The sequence below is a fragment of the Pongo abelii genome, chromosome 1 (assembly GCF_028885655.2).
Source record: "Pongo abelii isolate AG06213 chromosome 1, NHGRI_mPonAbe1-v2.0_pri, whole genome shotgun sequence".
Lineage (NCBI taxonomy): Eukaryota > Metazoa > Chordata > Mammalia > Primates > Hominidae > Pongo > Pongo abelii.
This window is the reverse complement of record NC_071985.2, coordinates 41,020,364-41,039,766: the sequence shown is the minus strand read 5'-3', so window position 1 is coordinate 41,039,766 and position 19,403 is coordinate 41,020,364. Positions and strand designations below refer to the sequence as shown.

General features: G+C 41.4%; 1 long non-coding RNA gene across 2 annotated transcripts in view; it reads left to right on the top strand.

Moving 5' to 3' along the window:
- The first annotated feature begins 256 nt into the window (after positions 1-256).
- LOC129048120 (uncharacterized) overlaps positions 257-19,403 on the top strand; it is a 141,290-nt gene continuing 122,143 nt past the window's right edge. For both annotated transcript variants that reach the window (XR_008510188.1, XR_008510187.1), the window contains exon 1: positions 257-988. This is a non-coding gene — a long non-coding RNA (uncharacterized LOC129048120). The remainder of the gene's footprint in view (positions 989-19,403) is intronic.

Here is a 19,403-nt window from a genome sequence, read left to right as displayed (position 1 = left end):
AAAGTCCATTTGAGAGCCAAGAATGAGTGTGCTGGTCCATCTGAATCAATGATTTGGGATTTGAATGGGTTTGTTCTCTGTCACTCAGGAACCCACTGAGATGGAAAACTAGGTATGTGTCACCAACAGGGCTGCTGGGTATGGTTGTTCAGGTTCATATACTGCAGCTCCAAGAGGGGGTATTAATATAGCCTTTTGTTACAAAGGGTGCCCCCCAGAGGTGTGCAATGCGCAGCACACATGGTCATTCATGAGAACCCTACTTGGAGAATACTGTCCTTTCAGAAATGAATGCACATGCTATAACTCATTTAGCCTTCTAAATGGTACTTTCCTCTCTGACTTCTAGTACTACCACATGCTAATTAATATCTAATGTTCTAGTCAGATGCCCCAAATTCACAGGCTGTACCTACCCCCACACAAAAGTTCTGCTTGGTCCACAAAATGTTAAAAACAAAACAGAACAAAAACCCTAGTTTCCATTCCTTTAAAATGAGGAGATTTTATATTAAAATTCCAACTTCCAGCTTTGCTTGATCAATCATTTCTGGCAACATATCACTCTTCCAGTGAGGCAACTGTTCATTCAAGCTTAGTATCTGCTGTTCCTTAAGAAAAGGCCACAACCTTGTCCCAACATGCCCTATTATCTCAGTCCTACCCTGGTTCACTAATTTGTGTTATTCGCCTGTCTCCTGTAGGCGTGTCAATACGTGACCCCTGTGTCATTTACCTCAAAAGGATGTTCCCACCATTTTGGCCTTGGAACAATTTATTCTTATGACTGGGGAGCATTTGCAACATTTCTTTAAGCAGCTCTCTCTGTCCTCAGGATTCTAGAATTCTTATTTGCCTCTACACAACCATGATGGGAGTAACTGACCTAGATCTACTGTGAACCAAATATCAAAAAGTACCTCCTGTGTCCTGAGAAGCCTGGTGGACTCCAGCCTGCGTCAACTGTGACATCTCAGCGCTGCTGTTGGTCTGTAAACCAGCCTTCCCTGTAGCTGTTCTCTACCCTCTAAAGCCTTTATTATCGTCAGGTTCTATTCTGGGTGGAGTGGAGTTTTAGTCTCCACAGTGAAACTGAGCGGGGCCCCCATACTGGGAGAGTGGTGTTCTGAGGATAAAAACCAACAATGTAGTGCCTTCTGCTTTAATGAATTTATCTTTGTTTCTCCTCTTCAGAAAATGAAATGCCCTTGCCCCAAATTTCTCTCAGTGTTGGCTTTGCAGGGCTCCTCTCCTCGTGTTCTGGGCTCATTAAATTAAGTTTCTGTTGATAACCTTTGGCCAGACCCATCTTCAGGAAGACTCTAATGCATGTTAATAAGCCAGACTTTAAAGGCAGCAAAGATCTCCAGGCCCATGGTCCCTTTCATGCATCAGCGGCTTCTATGGCAAAAGGATGACACGACTTTTATCAAGGCTTTGGCTACATTCATATCTCATGACATAGATTTTTTTTAAAAGCAGAATTTCAAAGAGTCCTCTTTATCACCATATCTTTAGTCTTTCTTAACGGTTCATATGGATATTTCCTTAGAAGTTGTATAATCAAAGTCATAAAGTCATTTGTACATTTATATAGTTTTTTATCTTCAGGGGCTCAGAGTTGGGAGAATTGTGTCTTTAAAAGCAATTGCTGATAAAAAGACCAACTTCAAATCAGCCCTGACCTTTTGTTCAACAGCTCCTCCTGTTACAGAACACATTCAAATAGCTATTTAGATATTGGAGGGGAGAAAAATCCATTGATTTTCATAGTTGGGGGGGTTGGTTGTTTCTGCAGAAAGGATTGGTGCCAAGAGGGGGTTTGGGCCCTGCTTTTTTCAGCCACACTCTAATTGAGGCTCTGAGCCCTTACGTCTGTGGGGTGGCACAGGCTGCTGTTGGGCCCTTTTGGTTTTCGTGGCTCCAGCTGAGGGGTTTGCTTGGAACAAAGTGCCCACAGGTATATGAATATGTCTGGTAGCAGGAAGAGGACAATTTCAAGAGCTCATTAGACTCAGTGTTTGCTGGGAAATAGGAGAATGCATTTCATGGGAGTTCCCATGCTGTCTTAGGATCCAGGAGCTCTGGCTCCCAGGCTGTCACCTGGAAACCTCCCAAACCATGTGCCCTTCTTCTGCTATTTAGAATGTATAATTCAGCAAACTGTTTATTGGGTTCCTGCCGTGTACCTGGCACCATGATCTGCACTCTTACATACATTATCTCATTTCATGCTTTACGCTCAGTGAGGCAACTGTCTTTATCCATAGCTTATGTAACGAGGAAACAGATTCAGAATGGTTAAGAAACATACCCACAGTCGGTCAGCTTGGGAGTGGAAGACCTGAGACTTCCAAAGTAACCAGGTCTTTGCTAAGTCCAGTCTTTTCTCCATCAGAGTGTATCTTACCCACTTCTAAAATAAGCAGGTATCCTCTCAACACCCATGGCCTGCAGCCATAGGCCAGAGGAGCATGTGCTTTGGATTCATGGAATTTCTTATGAACAGCTGGCTACTCTCTATTCCATCCCTTGTCAGAAAATCCTTACTGACATATCTACTAGCTAGCAACCTAAAAAATGTTTATAAAGTGCCTAGAACAGTGCCTGGCTAATAGTAGACATACAATAAAGCACTGTTATTACCAGCAGCTTTCTGGGTTTATTAAGGCACTTGCACAAAATGCTCACAGTTCCTTTAGCAACTTTGAACAAGTACTAGATACTAATTGGCTTATGATTTATTTTCCTTTTTAACTAGTTAATAATCATTGGTTAGATAAACCATTTTTCAACTTATCATATTACAGGCTAAGCTCTTTACATATTATTTTATTTAATGCTCTCACAACTTCTGAGGGAAGCAACATTTCCTCAATTTAACAGAATGGAAAACTCAGAGAGGACTTTTCCTTTGCTTACTCAAAGTAAGCGGGAGTGCTGAGATTTGAAACCAGGCCTGTTAATGCTAAGCACCTTGCTCCCTCTACCCTTCCTCTCAGTGATCAACAGCTTTGCCAGGAACAGGCTGTGCTCAGATTCCAGCATCTGCCACGGGGCTCAGAGATTTTTGTTTACCTTCAGCCCTGGACGTGGGTAGTAGAGTAGTGATTTTCTAATTTTGCTGCACATTAGAATCACCTGGATAGAGGAAACTTTTAAAAAATCCTAATACTCAGATCATACCCCACACAGATGATATCTCTGGGGATGAGAGCCAGAAACATGTATTTTTAAAAGATCCCCAATTGATTCCAATCAACAGCAACCTTAGCAAAGTGCTGTCCTAGGCTCTCGGGGACCCCTGACTTCTAGAATCCCAAGTCATTTTGGATAGTTGTGGACCAGTGCGTATATCTTCAAAACAGCTGGCTGCTGGGGACAGAAAGAACTGGCTAAATCTAAGAGGCATCCCTCCAATTGGAGTGCAGGCCCATGAATTCATAGTAAGTTCCTGAGCACTTACTCTCTGTTAAAGCTTTAACACTCTGCTGAAGGTGGCTCTGACTCTATCAGGCAAAGCCCAGAGGTGTAAGCAACAGCTGTGTGCCAAACAAAACTGCCCTGTTGTTTGCATGGCAGATCATGTCTTTACTACCATGAGCACCATATATATGAAGAGGCATGTGCTTTCACACATTATTCATAGCCATCTGCCCTGCTCTCATACACAAGCTCCAAATTCTCCTTTCTTTTACTGACTGTCACCATATGGCCTTTGCTGATGATTTATACATCATACCCTCCATTAACCGATGGGAAAGATACTCATGGTAATTTCCTTCCATCAACTCTCATTCCTCATAGGCTCCCAAATAATTTCACAAAGCGTGGTCTTTTGGTTAAGTTGTTAATGAAGCGAGCTCTAATTAACATTAGGGGTGTCCTTCATATACAGTCTAAGAGAATGGCAAGATCTTGAAAAGCTCCATCGTCATTAAATTAGTAAATTATTATCGCAGCAGCCTATGTGTGTTCTAACTTTTGATTTAAAAATTATCGTAGTGGGTTGATATGTTGTGTTTATCTTCCGCTAATTGAACGCTACCTTGCATTTAATCACAGTAAATTGGCCTTCCCTGTAAATAGATGTAAGGAATTTTAACACTTGTTAAATCTCAGCAGCTCTGGGAGTGATGGGAAAGAATGGGGAGGAGAGAAGGGGGCTGTGGAAGACAACTGGGACCTACCTGGTGCCATTAGCCTCCACTGTGCAGGGTTCGCTTCAGAGGGTTAAGTTGCAGCTCTCTTCAGGTGTCAGAGATGCAGCCAAATGGCCCCAAGTTTTTGGTTCTGGGTTGGGTACACCCAGGAAATCTAGAAAAAGGTAGTAATGGCCTCAACCACACACAGATAAATCCCTCTTTGAAATAGAGCAATAAATAAAAGGGCTCAGGGAGATGCCAGGCTTCAGGGTTGCTCTTGTCAGTGTCTCCGCAGGAGCTGCCAGCTTGGAGGGCCTGCTATCAATTAGGCAGTGACAGGAAATGAACAGGTAAGAGCCAGGCTGATGGCCACCACATTGTGTCCAGAGGGAGATGGTTGATTATCTCTGGAATGGAAAATGGGATCAGAATGGAGTTTTCCAATGGGAGAGGAGTTCATAATGAAAATGTTAGTCTTTACCATGCCAAAACAGATTTGATTTTTATTTTTAATATAGTCCCTGGTTGCCTTGACTGACTTCCACCCTTCTCCATTGGCTCACATTTGCTGCCATGGTGGCCATTTCTAGCAGAGCCTATCCATTCCCTAGCCATTGCTCCTGAATGTCTCCTCTGCTGCAAGCTTTGCTCCAATCAGCTGCTATTTGCCCTGATCCTGTATAACTCTCACACACTTTAAACGTCTTAAAGAAATGGTCACCTTTCCCTTGGACTCCAGAAATCAGCTAATAATAGTAATAATAGTAACAGCCATGTTTATTCAATGCTTATGTGTGCCAGGCATGTGTTATAAGCTTTATACATCTTTTCTCATTTAGTGCTTTCTGCAAACCTCTGAGTTAGGAATTATTAGCACTGTAATTTGACCAAGGTCAAAAAGAGGGCAAGTACAGTACTATGAACTCAGGTTGTCTGACATAAAATAACCTGCATTTAAGGACTATTTTATCTGCCACTTTCAACTGTAAGATGCAATTCTTTCCTCCTCACAACCTATCCTTTTATCTTATATTTCTTTTTCCTTATTGTTATCACCATCATCAAACATTTGCTAAGGGCTTTCTAAAATTAAGAAAACGTTTGCACAAGACTCTACAATAAGAAGATGCAAAAATATATAATCATGGAGCTAGAGAGGCTAGTGGCAAGTGGGGAGGGGGGTGGGAAGTATTATGTTTAAAATTTTTTTTTAATTTAAAAAGTCATACATTTTGACTTTTTAAATGTCACAATTCTACTCCCAAAAATATATCTTAAAGAAATAATGAGAATTTCAGCCTGAATTTTATGTACAAAATCTTTATCAAATATTTATAATAGTGAAAAACTAGGAACAATCCAAATATCCTTCATTGGGAGAAAGGTTTCTCAAACTTTTGTAGAAAATGAGCTCCAAGAGATACTTGTTTAAAAAACAGTCCAGAGTGAATACTACCTGCTATACCCTCATTTTGAAGAATCAAAATCCACGTGGGACTCTTTGAAGACTTATAGAATCCAGAATAAAAAGAAATATGTTAACTTGGTTTAATCTATTAATGTGTCTTTTATTAGCATCCCAAAAAATTACAGTTGGAAAATACTGAGTTACATAGAGACTTGAATATTTGTATGTTGGAATATTATGCAGCCATTAACAACCAAGTTTTCAAGAAATATTCAAAGATGTGGGATTGTGTTCATCATACTCTGCTAAGTGACAAAAATAGCATAGAAAGTTATACACAGGTGGCCGGGTGTCGTGGCTCATGCCTGTAATCCTAGCACTTTGGGAGGCCGAGGTGGATGGACCACCTGAAGTCAGGAGTTCGAGACCAGCTTGGCCAACATGGTGAAATCCCCTCTCTACTAAAAATACAAAAATTAGCAGGGCATGGTGGCATATGCCTATAATCCCAGCTACTCAGGAGGCTGAGGCAGGGGAATCACTTGAACCCGGGAGGTGGAGGTTGCAGTGAGCTGAGATTGCGCCACTGCACTCCAGCCTGGGTAACAGGGTGAGACTCGATCACAAAAAAGAAAAAAGAAAGAAAAAAGCACAGTTTTAAAGTTTTAATTTCAGTTTTATAGTGAAAAAAAGTGGATGGGGGAAAAGAATTTAAGGATTAACCAAAATGCTAACTGGTTATTTCCACATGGTAGATTTATGGGTAACTCAAATTTTACTTCCTTTCTGTATTTTCCAAATTTTCGCCAACGAAAATGTTTTATAAAGAGAAAAATGTTGCTTTCAAAAACATACATAGAGCAATTAAAAAAAAATACATGGCCGTATATGCTAAGTGGTCTAGGTTGAGATCATAGAAATTAAAGGAGTTCAGAGGAGTAGGAGAGCTAAGGCCACCTGATCTGTATTTTGGCCGAGTCTCTCACATTTCTGCATGAAGTCTCCCTCTGAGCTAAGCCAAACTGTGCTACTTCTCATTTTCTCTATATTCTCTTCCCATTCCTACTTCTGTGCCATTTCTCAAACTCTTCCCTTGGCCTGGCCTTCACTTCTCCACATCTGCAGTCCTATCCACACTGTCAGGCTTTGCAGAAAATGCCAATTCGGATAACACCTCCGGTTGCCTCACGCCCCCTCCCTTCTCTAACACTTTTGTTTCTTTTATATTCTTCCTCTTATTATGGTTGCTGATGTACAATGTCTTATCTCCTTACTCAATGTTAAAGCTCCTCAAGGGCAAGACCACACATTGTCCTTTGCAGTAGACTGAAGACACACAGCCTTTCAACACCTGTCTCAATAATTCATGCGCAGAAAGTCTTAACTGAAGTGAGCTTTGAGGGAAGAATAGGACTCAAGTGGAGACAGAGTGTTCCAGGAAGGGGGAGCAGTATGAGCAGGATCTTGATGTAGAACATGCGTGTCATGTTTGGGGAGAGGTGAGTAGGCATGCTGGCATGGCTGGAGGTGAGGGTCGTGGAAGAGTTGGGAAATCAACTTGGAGATGAGGAATTGGAGACAGATTTTTCACGAAGGGTCCTAAACAGGCTATGGATGCTGACCCTTCTTTTGTAGGAAATGTTTTCATACTTTACCTTGTGCAAGAACCACTAGCAGTGCTTTCCAGAAGTGGAGAGCCACAGAGCCCACACTCAGAAATTGTGATTTAGTCAAGGAATCTGGGCAGCTGAGAAGCTGCACTGTTGATAAAAATCACAGGAAAATCTTTGGCAGAGGTCTGAGTGCCAGGCCTGGAGAAGCATGGCTCCACTGGCAATGGGAGAAGCAGAGGGATGCCACAGTAAAGGCAGCGTCATCGTCCTTGTCCTGGGGCATAGCAGAATGGGGAGAGGGAGGAGGACAGCAGGCAGGGTGAGGTCCCTGTAGCCACACAAACACACAGGAGTGAGGAGTACACTTTAAAGGTCAAAGCTGCAGTGAGCTGTGATTGTGCTACTGCACTCCAGCCTGGGCACCAGAGCAAGACCCTGTCTCAAAAAACAGACAAACAAAAACCAAACAATTTCACAAAATCTCCCTGGATTTCTCAGGCTGTTTCTCCCTAAGCCCCTCAGATGCTGGAGCACTAAGTCTCTCAATCAGGCAGTGTGTAGACAGGAGGTAGGGACTGCTCCCAGATGCCTCCCATTCCTTGAACAGGCACAGCTGTCCTCCATGGAGAACTTGATCACATTGAGTTTGGTTTTTTTCCTCAGTCTTTGCTTTGGTAGATTGGGCTTCCTTGGTGATGCTTGTGGAGAATTTTCCTGCTTCAACTGAAAGAAAAATTCAGATGACCCTCTGGGGTAAATATTCCCATTTCACTTACTGCAGAATTCTTACCATCTGTTTTTCCAAGACAGTTGTGGAAGATATTATGGGCTTATTTGTGCATTTAGGACATACACAGAAAGGACAGAGACCCAGAATTGCAGGACTTCTCTGCGTCTCTTCTAGGAGGCGAGTGTGGCATAAAGAGGAAAGGAAAGCCTGCTTAGAAACAGGCCCAACAACAGAAGCCTCCAGGTAAAGGTACTGAGGAAGGGGACTAGAAGGAAATAGTTGCTCCTGAGGGGAGCAACTCAAAGAAGCTGGTTGTATCTGTTAGAAAGAGAGACAAATCTAAATGACTAAAATTTCAAAAGCATCTAAGGCATCCTTGCCCCATCAATGGAGTTTCTTGCTACTATTATTTAATATTTATCTGCATTAAGTTTTTGCTTACCTTTTGTAATCCTCATAATGATGCCCTGAGTTAGGTAATACTACTACCCTGTGCAGACACTGTGAAGACAGGGAGACTGCGGCTCAGCGTGGCTAGGCCTTTGCTGAGTGCATACAGCTAAGATTCCCTGAGTGAAAATCTGGGATGGGGGTGGTGAATAGAAAAGAAGGGGAAGGATAAAAAAACTCTTTAATTAGGATTCAGTGATCTGTGGAGATGCTAATTTTTATTTGGAACTGCAATGTGGTATGTCACTAGAAAGGACCAGTCAGGGCTGTTCATCTGCAAACTGGAATGGGAGTAGACACAAAGGTGGGGGAGTGAAAGACAATCAGAGAAGAGTGAAAGATTCTGAAAAATGTTGAGGTACAATAAGCTTTTATTAAATAAAGGCTCTTTGCCTTAAACTCATCCCCTAGAGTAAAGGAAATGCTTGGGTCTTCACCCAATTGTAATATTGTAATAAAAACAGTTTTCGCATCCTGCCATATTGAGCCTGCTTTATACTGAACCAGCCTCTATGAGCTGAGAGAAGATAAACTCATAACTGCAAAGGTGTGTCTTAAGATGGCAAAACCCCTCAGCCCTTTTGGAGTGAAGTTTATTTTTAGCACCATCCCCATTCTCAGAAGCCCTTGGCTTCTGTTCCCCACTGTGTATTTAGGAGATGAGGAGGGAAGGAAAGCTCTCTTCTTGTGGGTTAACCTGAGATCCCAGTAGAGCTTCCTAACCTGCCCTCTCAGGTCCATGTTTTGCTACTTGAACTCCTGCCTTTCAATCACATAGTGCTCCTCTCTCTCATTCATTTATTGAAAACTGAGTTGTGTAAGCCCCAAGCACAGTGGAAGCCATGACATAGGGATAAATGAAAAATAGCCTCTGCCTCCTGAAGTGCTTCAACCAAATGAGGAAAACAGGCATGTTAAACAGTTGCAATGCAGTGCAATAAATGCTATGATATTACAAGATTCCATGGGGACTCAGAGGAGAGAGTAGTTAGCCATGTGCAGGGGAGCTATGACTCAGAGGAGGATGTCACAAGCTGGATCTTGAATGAAAGGAGGTAGGATTGCCAAGAGGAGAGGGGGAGAAGTGCCCTTTCTGCAGAAGAAGTGGCATATACTGAAGGGATGAGGTTTAAAGGAGAAGGACGTGTTCAAGAGCATATTTTTGCTCATGCAGAATGCTCACTTTGTTATCTGGACATACTCATTACTTAATACCCAGCAGTTGTTTTTATTGTTGTTGTTGTTTGGGGCAGACTTGGCAACAGGTTACCAAAGGCCTTGTAAGATTGGCTGTGTGTGTGTGTGTGTGTATGGACAAGTGAGGGTCATTGAATAGTTTTTCTGTGTTTCATAATTGCGTTTGGTGGGTTTCATAATTGCATTTGCTTATTTAGATACTCAGGCTGCAAAGCCAAGAACGGGTTTTCAAGAGCAAGACTGGCACAGAAAAGCCAGTTGGAGAGGCTTCACCAATCCTTCAGGAAGCAGTGCTGAGGGCTAAGAGGAAGAAAGGATGGAGAGAAGTGGACGAATTTGAAGAAACTTTAAGAAATTAAGCCAACAAGACTCAGTGGCTGATTGGATGGGAGGTGAAGGAGAGGAGAAGTCAAGATCCTTCTCAGACACTACAGAAGTTAGGGCTCCCATGACTGAAGTTATGAAAAACAAACTGTCCCATGCATGGATAAAAGACTTGCCTGAGTAAGCAAGGGAAAAAGAATATAAGCCAGGAATTCCCAGTCCCTCTCTCGTGTGCACTGCCTCTGCTGGCTGGAACGCTGTGTTTATGCTTAAGAGCTCTTTGACACTCTCCAAACCATGGGTTTCAGCAAGACCACCCAGGGGAGAGCTCAGAAAGCAATGGGATGCTGTGTTAACAGGATGCAGAAGTCTCCAGGCAAGAGAGTGTTTATAGTTTAGCATTGCCCTGGGCTTGATCTAAGATACTGCCTACATTTGACCTTGTTTCAGCTCCACTCTGACATCATCTCCTGGTCATTATTGACCTTTCCGCTCAGATCAGGCATGGAGGAGGAGGCAGAGGGAGTGGGGGTGCCTCATCTGCAGGGGAAAACAGAAAGTAAGAGTGATTTGTAGATCTAGAGACAGCCTGACTAGGGCCACCTAAATTGAATTCCCAAATGGAAACTGGGAGTCCGCTTGAGAATGCGGATTAATTAACTGTGATGTTCAGATTGCTCCCCATCTGAGTGAACATGACGGACTGCTCTGAGAGCATAGCTTGGCAGGGCTGTGGTGCAGGAGCTGAAGATTTATCTTTCACGAGGAAGCAAGGGGTCATGGACTCAAACCAGGTGCACAGGCACCTGCCTTCGTGACCTGGCAAAGAGAAGGTACACAGAAAAGGAGAGGGGGTGCAAGTATTTCACTCTTGGAGTCTATGAAAGAGATAGAAACTGGAAGTAGAGAGTGGGAAGCCCTCAGGGGTGATATAACAGAGCTTGGAGTTTGAAGAGAACTTAGACAACATTTAGTCTGATTCCTCCGTTGTGCAGAGGTCACAAGTTGTTAACTGGCAGAGCCAGAACACAAACCCAGTCTTTCTGACTCCAGAGGCCTTAGAATGTAAGTCCTGTACCTCCTGCTCGGACTCAGGAAGTGGAGAGCTGAGCAACAATCTGGTTGATTTCACCAGGATCATTGTCCGACCCAAATAACAGCCTTCCAATCCCTCAAAGACAATTATTTTTCTTTACTAGCTGACTCTTACTCCTCTGCCCTCTGAACCTAGTTTCCCTGCTGGAAATCGTTTAGATTATATTCATAACAAGAGGACCAGGTAAAAACATGGGAAAAGAGAGTATTTTCTCTTCGTCGTTCTGTTTTTCTTTCTCCCAGCCAGGTGGTATTTTCCTGTCAAATGTCAGGGCCTCAAATAGATCAGGAGCTCTCCCCATCTTCCTAACTCTCTGTTAGGCAACAGTCTGTAGATGGGCCTTTTCCTTTTCACACCGTTCATATCAAAGTTTACCTGTTCAAGGGTTTCTCTCCTCTGAGATCATTGTTACCGTGAAAAAGACATATCTGCCAAGATGTTTATAATGACCAATGATACCTTAATTTGATAACTTTCATACATTTAAAAAAAATTTTATTTAAAAATCAATATATGATCTTGATTTAAAAAGAGAAATAGTACAAAAGAGAATACAGTAAAATGTTAAATGCATGCCCCAAACTCCAAGTCACAATTTCCAGGCCAGAAATTATGTATCTTTCCTAAACTAGTTTATGTATACACAAGCATATAAATGTATATTTTAAACACATTTAGAACCACACCATAGATACTCTCCTGCTACTTGACTTTTCCATTTAATGATGTGTCCAGATTTGTTTCCACATCAGAATATATAGGTCTATCTCTCCTTTTTAACAGCTTCCTTGTCATTTCGTTGTGTGGATGTACTATAATTTAGGTTGATAGGCATTTAGGCTGTTTCCAGTTTTTTTCCACTCTTACAAATGATTTTTAACATTCTGATGGTAAAGTACATTTTCTGTAAATGCTTTTGCATTGAAGCTCCTTAAACTTATCAGGGGGAAAAGTAACTCCTCTTATTGAAGCTGGTGGTGCTGGTGGTATTGGTGGGCTCAGGGGCTGGTGTGTCCTGCCCTTTCTGATGCACCTCCGAGGAAATGTTCAGGGAACTGCTAAGGGTCCTGGAAATTTGGTTTGAAAGCTGTTGATGTAATTGCATATTTACTTTGGCAATGGCATTTATTTATATTTAAAAAGAAGGTTTTAAAGAATGAACTGCAAGTGGAAGAATTTGGGGCACTACACTGAACTATTATTGGAGATGACTTTGAGTGATGGAGTCTTTCCTTATGCTTCTTGAATTAAATTGTCCACTCAACAGTTTGGACCCTGGTAGGTGACTCTGCACTTCCCATTTCAAAACCACACCAGAGACACTCAGTTCACCAATGGGAGGCCAAATAAAAGAGCTCTAAGCTGGGAATAACGACTGCAGAGATCATGTCTCTTTCTCTTTGTGAATTACACATCATCTTCAAGTCTTTGTTTCAAGATGAGTAAAATGGCCAGAAAACTCTTGCCCCTCTACCAGTTATCACAGAAAATATAGGTAAACTTCTTGGTATTCTAGTCCATGACATGCAGATATAAAACGTAATTCTCATTGTCTTTCTTGATCCTTTAGATAATAGGAATTTAGGAGATAAAGTTAATTTGGAGATGAAAAGAAAGATAATGAATTAGACTTTGTATATATCAAGTTCTTAAGAGGATTTTTACATGTAGTTCTTGGATTCAGGAGTGAGATCATAGTTGGAGCAATAGAAGCAGGAGTCACGGTGGAGTCAATACATAAATGAATAAATGAACGCCTACCCGAATGAATAGATGAGAGGGAGGGGCAAAGGGCACCAAATTCTTGGTCAAAATAATCAGTATTTTTCTTGCGCTTAGGAAAACATACCTTTTTTTAATGTACATTTGATTCATTTCTTTTTGAAGCCTGAACTATCCCCCCACTGCAGAATGGCTTAATTTCCCTAATAGTCCAGAGGATTGGGGGATTTTGTCTTGTTTTCTGAGGCTCAGAATCCTAGCATTGCAGTTGTGCTAACTGAATCCTAGGGCCTGAGTCTTCCTCTGATTAACTTTCCAAGTGACTGAGTTTCTCTAGTGTTGGGGTCTGCCTTGCCATTGCCTGCTTCTCTACACTTAAGTTTCCCCAAGTGTGATCCTAAAGTCATCCGCATCAGAATCGTCAAAGAACTTATTAAAGTTCTGTACTACACTTAATGATTAAAAAACTCTGTAGATGATGACTGAGACTCTCCATTTTAATTAGGACTCAATGTAATTCTTATACACACTAAACAACTATTGTCCCACACAAATAAGGGCTGAAATTCTTATTACTGTCTCAGACCCAAGACCTTTTAATCAATTCCCATAGCTGACTTCGTGTCTACCTGTCTGCTTGTTTTGATTTCCGTGTGGAGGCTGTTGCTGTCTGTTGCCATAGTTTCCAGATAAAGAGTGCCGTCTGCTGGACTGGACTTCTTACTGAGAAGTGTAGCTGGATGTGTCTCCCAGGGGGCTGGCTCCACCTCCATTAGCTGGTTTTCCCAGGTTCTGACCCTGTTCAATTGGTTCATTTCCCATCCTGCCAATCAGGGTCTTTAAAAAAGCACAACACTGCAGTCAACGTATGTAAGCAATTATTATCTACCATTGTCTCATTTAATCATTACAACCCCTAACAGATATTATTATTTTGTTACATATGCACATATGCTCAAAAGAGTTAGAGTATGCCTGTTAATTTCCTGCAAGCATGTAACATTGTGATCTTTCTTGCCATGTCCTTCCAGATGGTCACATCTGAGTCCTGTCCATTCCTTCAGATCCACAAATCCAGCTTAACGTTGTTTTCTGGGCAGCTCAATAAAAATGCTACTGGGAATTCTTCATAGATAACCAGAGCTGGCCCAGGCAAGAAGTTGGCATCTGTGAAATTTGAAATTGATTATGGACTAATAAGGAATCCTAAGTCAAAATGTTCAGGAAATCCAAGTAAGAAGAATGGCAGACAGGCTATTGGCAACAGGGAAGGGTCCTGAGTTGTAGGGCTCTGAGCCTTGCACCAGAACTCAGGAACTCAGTCCTGTTGATGGAAATGGCTGCCAAAATAGTGCAGCTTCCCAGTTCCAGAGTTAGTCACATGGATAAGAGCTCACATCCAGGGATATAGTTATCAGAACAGCAGTGCACAATGATGGAGCTTTAGAAATAAGTGAAAGACAGTGTGATCAGACTTTAGGTTCCAGGACAGATCCAAGCTGGCCCCAAGGACAACTGAATGGGGAGTTGCAGAATACGGGGCTGGTGCTCCTTCAATCTCTACTAAGTTCAGTGTCTGTGGGCTGGGGAGAGAGTGTGGTTAGTAGCCGCAGTTATAGAAAGCATCAATAAGGCTGCTAAGACTGGGACCCAGGAAGCCTAGGTCAGATGCTTTGCAGTTACAACAAAGCAGGGTTCTTTGTGTTTTGGAAAAATCCACAGCAATTTCTTGACTTGCTGGGATTTAAAACTAAAATCAATTTGTATTAGATTAGCTGTATGTCATTGTAGGCCAGGCTTTCAGGCTTCACCAGTTTTAGGTAAATTGAATTGGCAATTCAGTATCCTATTCAGGTCTGAGGGTCATGCGGCTGACTCCAAGAAAAACATCAACAACAACAGAAAAACACAAACAAAAAACACGCAGATCAGACAGGCAGGAAATGGAGCCAAAGGGCCACGACTTCAGAGGTGCAGACCGATAGCACAAGGAGTCCCTCAGAGGCCATCTTGTCTAACTGCCTGCTTCCAGAAAGGACAGGCTCAGAAAAGTCTAGACAGCTGGAAATTTAAACTGTGTTAAGAGTTTGCAGAGGAAGAGGGCTGCCCTTGATGCTGATTCAGAAATTTCCTGATATAATACTATTGCTAACCATTGCCAAGCATGTTGAACATGTGTAGTATTGTATTGTGCTCTATTACAGGTATCACTTCATCTAAGCATCGCCATGTTTGAAGCAGGTACATTATTGTCACTATCATGCATGAGGAAAGCAAGGATTAGAGAGGATGAGCATATCACCCAAGGTTACCCAGCTAGTAAGTGGTAGAGCAGAATCTGAGAATAGTTCTTTTGAGGTCAACCATTTTTCCACGTCACACTGAAATTCAAAGATGGAAGCCTGAACCCCTCTGCATTCCTTGTAGAGACACTTTGCCTAAATCTATCTTTTGTCTTTTATGCCTCTCATCCTGTCTTTCCAGAAATTTATTTTTTTTATTGTTTTTCTGTCCTGAAAATATTTTATTTGGTTTAAGATTATTTTAACTATGACAAGTAGATATTTCCTAAACAAAATCTCTCTCTTAAAACATTGCTCTATCCCATTCCTAATCCCAGGGAAAACCAACTCAATTAGTTGGAGGCCTTTAAGCAGAAATTCGTTTATGATATGTAAGACATTCAGTATGAAATTCACTGTCTTTTTCCTCTCTCCTCTACCATCCCAACTGCATGGGGAGGCAGGAATTCAGCACTAGTAAATTCAGAGTCTTCTTCTCCCCACTGTCACTGCTCGTGAGCACATCAGCCCATCCACAGGGACATGTCTGCCACTATCGTCAATTATTATTTCTCAGGCACCCACTGGGTGCCCAGCACATCAGAGAAGAAACGAATTGACTCTGCTTTCAACAATCACCCTGCAAACAGCCAAATAATTTTGATGTTCTTCAAACATATTATAATTAAAAAATTACATGCTGGGAGAAAAATTATAAGCATTTAATCAGAAGAAAGGGTCAAGCTGATGCAATTAGGGAGGGAAATGTGCTGGCTTTTATCAACGGAGCCAGTTTCATCACTATCCTGGTGAAAGCAATCGGATTTGAGGCTAAGATGTTTCCATCAAGTTACCTTTGAATTGAGAAAATATAACTCATCTTGTTTGTGCAAAATTGTCTTTAACCTCAGTGCTCCTCTCTGAGGTCACTCTCTTGCAATCCATTTACATGGCCACAGCTTGCTTCCCACTGTGGATTTCAGACCAATGGTGACCTAATATGTAAATGCATTTAAAAAGCAGTTAGCCCCAGTGACAAACTTACCAATACAGTGTAAGAGAAAGCCCTCAGATGTTAACCACTGAGGTATCTGCCAGAAAGAAAATCTGTTTGTAAGCTGGAGTGCTTTTCAGAGAGTCGAATCATTCAGTGAATCAGAAAATTGCCGAGGTCTGGGAGCCATGAATGAGAGACCATGGAAATCCAAGAAGAAAACAGAAGAAGCAAATGTGATTTTTTTTTTCATTGTCCCCTCTAACAGATCTCAAGTCTGGCTATACAGCAACTGGATGGGTAGGTCTCACATGCTTAAAGAGATCTTGTGCTTTCATCTCTCTGGCTCAAACTTACTACGCATTCTATGAGTCACTGGGATGGAGAGAAACTTAGCTTGCTGCCCTCTTTGGTGGAGGAAGCCCTGTTCCTCCGCCCAGAAGCAGGGAGACTTTGAGAATATGTGTGTTTGTGTGTGGTTACATTTTTACTCCTTCTCCTCAGGGATAAAGAGGTGACTTAGGGTCCTCTCTCAGTTCTAGTATAGGCAGCATGATGGGGAGAAAAGCATTCCTGGAATGGGAGGTAAGGGAGTTGAGTTCCAATCATCAAGAATTGTTTCCCTCCCTGGAATTTGGCAATATATTATATATAATAGTAATACTTTGATAATAACAATCCCAATCTCTTTTAATTTTATAATGCTTCATGACTTCAAAACTTTTATCTAAACTATTTTATGTGAGGCTTATAACCATGTGAGATGGTTAGGCATATATTTTTACATATATTTGTTCTAACCTGAAAGGTAGTTATTTGTCACTATAAGTTACTTGTCATTATAAGTAATAAGTGACTTGCCCAGTCACACTAGCAGATAGGAAGGGCTCAAACACAAATGAGATTTCCAGTGCTCTTTTCAAAATCCTGATGTATTGCTAGAGGGTATTGATACCTGCCCTACATGACCCTTGTGGGTCTCAAAAGAAATAATGCTTTTGAAAGTACTTTGAAGACTGTAAACTCACTGTATAGTTTTAAGTTTCTACAGTCCCCAGTGGGTACGTGAATGTTCCATTTCCTATGTAGCTGGGTTCAAAACCAGTGACATAAATTCCTGGTTCCACCAAGGCATTCTGTTCTCTTTCCTGAAAGCAAACGCTAAGTTCAAGGCCTCATCCAAAGATGAATTCAGAGAGAGAGAGAGAAATACAATAAAAATGACAAATAGATATTGGACAAAGACATAAAGTAAACATGGCAAGAAAGCAAATTGCTGCTGCCCTTCTCTGAACAGACAGAAAATGCTGAGCAATGACCAAAGAGGAGACACTGGAAGGATGGAGACCAATGCCAGAGATGGGGATGGGATCTCAGAGCATGCTCCAAATTCACATAGCTTATATTGACTATGACAGTTTGAGAGATGATGAGCTGGAACTGTTGACAGCTGAAGACAGGAAATGGAAGCAGAAGGTCACCTCTCCCAGGATTACGTTCAACAGCACAGAAAGGCCTGGCCCAGGGATGAGCATCAGAGGAGCACAGAGGGAGTCTATAAGCATAACTGTTTGGACTTATGTGTGCATACATATTTATCAGCTGCACACCTTACCATTCATTTATCCATCCAGCTGTTTATATCTCTCCATTCACTTATCATTATCTGCTGTGAGCTGGGCACTGGGCTAGGTACTGGGGTTGCAAAGATGAAAGACAAGAGTCCGTGTTCTCCAGAAACTCATGGTCTAGTAAAGAAGAAAAAGAAGTAAACAAATGTTCACATCATATACTTGTGCTACAAACCAAGTAAGGGCAGCTGCTATGGGTGCTCAGATGAAGGCCACCAAAGTCAGAATGGAGTGAGGGTAGGGAAGGGGAGAGAGAAAGGGGCTAGAGACAGGAACAGCTCCTGTGAGGAGCATGAATTCCATACTAGCTATACCACAGCATTTAGGGCCTTGCTTTTAGAATTTCTGTGAGACATTACACAAAAGTTCAAGTCAGGAGCTTTATCCAACTCAGCCTGTGCTTTTCAGTACAAACTTCTCCTTCCACTTTGCCCCTGCCACACAGAACTCTGCTTTACCAATTAAAGGATTATTACAGTTTTCTCCAAGTGCTCTTCTTTGCCACTACCCACTAGTTCCAACATCTTCTGAGACTCAGGATTTCAGGGTGTCTGATCTGCCCACTCTAAGCCAGCCTACCCATCACATCATTACCATCATCTGATCATCCCACTCATAACACCTGTTTTGGTGCTGAGGGAGAGAAGAGAATGTTTTCTGTTTGGCTATGGACCACTGTTTTTTACTTCTGGTCAAAGCCACTCTAAATTTGCAGCTACATTTTCTACCAAAAGAGCAAAGGCAGCTGGTTTTAGCTCTAGTATCTCTCTGCGTGCACTGCCTCTGCTCTCTAGCATGTGTTCTTTGCATCTCTTATCAAGAATGTCTGTTTTCCTTCCTTTGTCTCTTACCTCTGATCTAGGGTATCTTTTATGGACTCTTCCTCTGTATTTTGGATTTCCTATCATAGATGCTGTTAGCTCTCCTATTATGCTATTAGAGATTCATCTCGAATTCTTTTACACTTTGTCTGAAACTTGACTTTCTTCTCCTATATCCTCAGTTTGATCAGTGAAAATTGTTAAATATTCCCAATTCTGCCCTTATCTGTCTCAGTTGAAGGAGCTCTCTTCTCTGGACTAGTTTAGCATTCTTTATAATACTCTCCTACAGTCTACACACATTCATTGTATATTGATCTTCAGCACACGTTTAAACAATTAATACTCAATATTGATAGTGTAAGAAAATTTTACCTTCTTGTTGAAGTGAGCTGATTATCAGTTTGCCTAAAAGCAATTTGGCTAAAGCAAATTATCTTGATAATCAATATTGTAGTTTGCCTAAAATTCAACTCTTATAAAAACCCTCTTTACATCATTTTAAAAGATCTTATTTTATAAAAACATTTCTGCCACATTTAGTAGTTTTTTAGGTAATTTTAGGTAATTGTCCAAAAAGTATTACTAACTTAATTTTGTATTTTTAGTAAGTGTGGATTAAATTTCCATCATTTTATGAATGGTAGGATTGTTTGGAATTCTTGTGAATAGTTTTTATATTTATTTTATTTTTGGATACCAGGATTTTACACAGATTTCCTAAAGACTTTATTTTTCAAATTTTTTTCTTCAATATATACAAAGTCTGCATAAAACTGATTTTTCGTAACTTTTTGTTACTGATAAAAAGCTTGCAAAATGACCTATCTTTCCTCATTTCTCTATCATTTGGGGAGAAGAACATAATTTTCTCCAGATGCTCATCCTCATCCTAGTTCTTGTTACCCAGTGTTCTCTTCATCCTGTGTTATTTTGGGGCCTAGAGTAATTTCATAAAGAGGAACAGGCTGTAGGTCATGTCTATTGGCC